This window comes from Antrostomus carolinensis, unplaced genomic scaffold (assembly GCF_000700745.2).
Source record: "Antrostomus carolinensis isolate BGI_N321 unplaced genomic scaffold, ASM70074v2 scaffold20601, whole genome shotgun sequence".
NCBI lineage: Eukaryota > Metazoa > Chordata > Aves > Caprimulgiformes > Caprimulgidae > Antrostomus > Antrostomus carolinensis.
In genome coordinates this window covers 3,344-8,223 of record NW_010295103.1, presented here as the reverse complement: position 1 = coordinate 8,223, position 4,880 = coordinate 3,344, and the positions used below count along the sequence as shown (strand labels likewise).

At 46.2% G+C, this 4,880-nt stretch overlaps 1 non-coding gene across 1 annotated transcript; it reads right to left on the bottom strand.

Annotated features, from left to right (window-relative positions):
* Window positions 1-1,468: 1,468 nt before the first annotated feature.
* On the bottom strand, window positions 1,469-1,542 carry TRNAR-UCU (transfer RNA arginine (anticodon UCU)). Its single transcript has one exon. It is a non-coding gene; the product is annotated as a tRNA-Arg (tRNA).
* Window positions 1,543-4,880: the final 3,338 nt, after the last annotated feature.

Below are 4,880 nucleotides of genomic sequence, written 5' to 3'. Positions count from 1 at the left end.
TTCCAACCCAAACCATTCTATGATTCTCAGACTGCTCATCAGCATGTGGCTTCCCCCAGCTGAGGCTGCGTGTGGCACCTGCAGAAACCAAAGCAAAATGCAGATTCTGATACTGCCTGAAACCACAGCCTGCCCACAGCACTTCCCATCTCCTGAGCTTTCACCTTGGCCACTCATCTGTCCAGCCTCCATCATTTTGAGCTGCCATGTTGAGGCTCAGGTACATGTTGAGATAGCTCGCTTTGCTGATCACTTCACATCTTTAAAATTATAAAAATTAAATAAAAAACACCACACAACAAGCCATAAGCTAGTCACAGAGCCACCAACCACATCTTCGCTCCAACACCACGTGTGGACCCACCTTCTTACAGCACTCCACTCGCTTCTCCTCTGTCACCATTTGGTGCACGGCTTGACCCTCTGCATCTGAAAAAGCAACACCAAACAAATCACTTGGGATTCTGAGCAATAGATGAACAAATCCAGAGGTCATCTTTCCATTTAGGAATACCATCTAGATCCCACCTACAGCCTGCAATTAAACTAAAAAAAAAAAAAAACCAACCCAAAACAACCCAAAAAACCCAAGACACAAAATGACACTCAACAAACATTAAGCCCCACACTCAAGCGTTAACAACTTGGGCATCCAATCTGCTTTACTCCCCCTCAAGCAGCCTCTCCCAGATGGCTCCTGCCCCTCTCTCAGTGTCTGAAAACACTATGGAAGAGACCACCCTTGCCAGCTGAGGACTGCTACTCCATCTGAAGCGTACCACACGGCCTGTGCCTCCCTCACGGACCACAGATCAACGTTACCCACAGGCTCTTAGTACTAATCTTTCCTTGACCCCACCACTGCTACACCCCCCAGGCAGAGCAGCTCCAACCCAAACACACACAGGGACCAACACAGCACAGAAACCCCACAAAGGACACAACACAGAGATGAGAGAAAACTCTCGGCAAGAAAAACGACCCCTGGACAGCAGATACCATATGAAAAATAAGAGTATTTGCAAAGAATTTCTCTAAGGTGGAAATTCAGAATACAGACCTACGTTTTTTTACCATCCATTAAAAAGAATAATAATAAGACCACATTTATCATAGGAAATATCAACAGAAGGCTCTAAACCACTGCCTAACCACCTGATTTCTGTTGGAAAGCACAGTACTTCTCTTAAGAAGGCATCAAAGATGGGACCCATGAGCAGTATTGGGGAGCCAGTGGAGTTCCAACACCTGAGCTATTCAGGAGGTACCAAAAGGAATGAGGAACAGGGAATATGATGAGAGAGAGAGATGCCTTTAGAATGGGAGCACAAGGCTGTTCTGTGTTTGGGAAAGTATCACGAAAAGTCATTATCTTCCTACCTGAAACCCTCAGGGGTGTTCTAGAGGTAACAGATTGGGACCTATAAAGAAATGTACATTAAAAGAAAAGAGACACCTGCCTGGAGATCATCTCTGCCGGGACTCGAACCCGGAACCTCTGGATTAGAAGTCCAGCGCGCTCGTCCATTGCGCCACAGAGACCTCACCATGAGCGCAGCATCAGCACCAGAACTGAAAAATCCCGCACCTCCCGCGTGGCCGAGGGCTCCCAACACCCCGCTATCCCGGCATGGCGCTGAGGCAGCCTGAGAAGCCAGCCCCTGGATCCATCTCCCTTGCAAATCAACATCTCCAGGCATCCCCTTCTTCCAGAGGAACAGGCAATAATTCTGTGTATGATCTATATCTCGCTCTGCAGCAGGGATGCAGCAAAAACCTGGATGCAGGCTTGTATCTGGCAACCTTTCCGCAGCATCTCTAGCTTGACTGTGGGTAGAGCTAAATCCTGGAGTAGAGTAAATTGCTGCATCTCCCTCAGCATCAGCACAGCATCCTCACTGCAGAAGCCAAGAGAGATAAAAGAGGAAAGAGGATTTAGCTTACGACACTGACAATGATGAAGAAAAGCTCTGGTTTTCAAGATGAAAAATGCAGAAACCTGTGTTTTGAGCAGAGAAATAAAAAGGATAGCTGCTTTTTCTTTTAAGCAAGCTGTCAATCAAGGGTTTATTGTTTCTCCATGTGCATCTTCCATTGGGAAAAAAATTAAGATGACATCAAAACAATAGGAAATATTCTTTTACATCCACTGAGCGACGGAACAACTGATCAAACTCTGACATGATTCCTTGCTGTGGAAAAAAAAAACCCAAAAAACCAAAAATGTTTTGCATTTCACCTGCATGAATTTCAGAGTACTGTTTACTGCCAAACGTGCTCTTAATTAGGGACAAACGTGAAAGGCAGTATGACTTGCTTAGAAGAGTGAAACTACCTGAGACTATGAACTTTTACCTCAGGGTCGATGTGACCTGAAGACCCAACCTAAGCCAGCTCTCACCAGCTGGGGATACCCCGTACCAATGACAAAACAATAGAAGATTTACTTTTCATAGAATCCCAGACTGGTTTGGATTGGAAGGGACCTTAAAGCTCATCCAGTTCCAACCCCCCTGCCAGCAGCAGGGACACCTTCCACTAGACCAGGTTGCTCAAAGCCTCATCCAGCCTGGCCAAGAACACTTCCAGGGAGGAGCAGCCACAGCTTCTCTGGCCAACCTGGGACACTGTCTCACCACCCTCACAGTGAAGAACTTCTTCCTAATATCTCATCTAAACCTCCCCTCTTTCAGCTTAAACCCATTTCCCCTTGTTTTGTCATTAGTTGCCCTTATGAAAAGTCCTTCCCCAGCTTTCTTGTAGCCCCTTCAGGTACTGGGAGGTCTCTAGAAGGTCTCCCTGGAGCCTTCTCTTCTCCAGGCTGAACAGCCCCAACTCTCTCAGCCTGTCCTCACAGCAGAGCTGCTCCAGCCCTCGCATCATCCTGGTGGCCCTTCTCTGGACTTGTTCTAACTGCTCCATGTCTTTCTTGTGTTGGGGGCTCCAGAACTGGATGCAGTATTCCAGGTGGGGCCTTACAAGAGCAGAGTAGAGGGGCAGAATCACCTCCCTCAACCTGCTGGACACGCGCTCTTGATGCAGCCCAGGACATGGTTATTGGCTCTGAGCTGCCAGCGCACGTTGTCTGCTCGTGTTCAGCTTCATGGAATTTCAATGGAATCAGGTGTATAAGCAGAACTGCACCCAACCAGAATCTAGGATAGATAAACCCCACATCCACCTGCATGGACACTGATTTAGACCAACGAAGACCATCACACCACTGACCATACACGTGTACCACCTGCACGGGACAAGCACATCCTGATCCTGCACGGATGCACAAGTACATCCTGATGATGTGAGTAACTGAGCAGCATACTCCTTAAGATGAAAAATGGGATTGGTCTATACAACTGTCTTGTCACATATATAATCCCTGCTTCCCTCTCTGTGTCCTCCGTGCATTAGGCTGGGTCTAAATGCATAGCTAAAATAGAAAAGAATAAATTCCCTTGGTAATTCTATGCTAAGCATCCTTGCCTCCCACCTCAGCTGGCAAAGAACCAACTTTTACACAAATTGGGCTGTGAAGTCACTAACAAAAAGAGGTACAGCACTAACAATCTCAGCACATCTAATGCAAAACCAAAGAACCTCCCTTTTACTGATGCTCTGGGGTTTTTGAAAAGTTTACAGTTGTCTTGACCAAATAAAATCCAGCTAGAAGTGGTGGGAAAGAAGGCAGGAGTTTAACTTCTATCAGACAAAACCCTTTCTGCTACAAGAGATACCCAGTAAATCATTAATCATTAAATAAATTACTCTGTGAACCATCTGCAGTGCTATAATCCCACCAGTACGTTGAGAAAACCCCAAGTCTAGAAAACACCTATCTACAGGGTGAACAAAGGTTACACTTAAAGAAGTATCATATAATAAATCTTAGACAAAGTCATAAAGCACCAATATAGTACAGAAAGGAAGAAAAAAAAAATCTCACACAGCCTGTTGGCTGCTCTGTGTTCCTCGTGAGAGGAGATGACATCAATCCTTTTAATTTGATTTTGGGAGCCTGCATCTCAAAAGCAGTGCCCATTTTTAAGGCATTAACAGTTTTGTCAGCAAGTAAAAAATCTGGATATTAAATATTAAGTTGCACAAACCTCATAAGAATGACTGTGGCTTTATGGGCAGCTGCATCCCAGGAGTCAGAGGGCAGATGGGTTTTGAAAGAACCCTCATCCCTCCTGATTGGAGTTGGACTGGGTCTCATTGCAGCTCTGCAACCTGCCTTTCCCTTCTGACAGGCTATGCTCTCATATGCCTTCAGGTAACACATAGCCCAGCAGCACGAGGGCCTGAGCTTCTACCAGGCAAGCAGCATTCAACATCTGGAGGCAGCCTGCTCCAATCACCACTAATTGCACCAGAAACAGGAAAGGTTCAGGAGCTTAAGCAGGTCCTGGTGAAAATGACACATTTCTGACAGAGAATGTACGGGGAGAACCAGCTGCTGCAGGGAAAGTGGCACTGCTAGGAGTGCCATCAGAGCCCTTTCACCTTCTCCCTGTCCTCATCTCAGCACACACCCATTCTGTCAGAAGGACATGGCCACAGGCTACATGGTACCAAATGCTCTCTGCTGAAGGCTAGAAAGCAGCATGCAACTTTCAAATCCTCAGGCCACCTGCCAGGCATCTCTGTACTTTCAATAATTTGGCCAGTCTTCCCCAATGTATTGGCTGTCCCTCTGTTATCTCCATATGTGACATAGGAAGCAGAGAGTGAAGTGAGCAGCATAGATGCAGGTGGGTTATTTTTGCCAACACATTTATTTCTGTGGGAAGAGATGACAGTGAAAGTCAGTAAGCTGGGCAGCATGTTTTGAGACAAGAGCAATATCCCTCTTTAGATACAGAGAGGGAGGTGTTTATAAT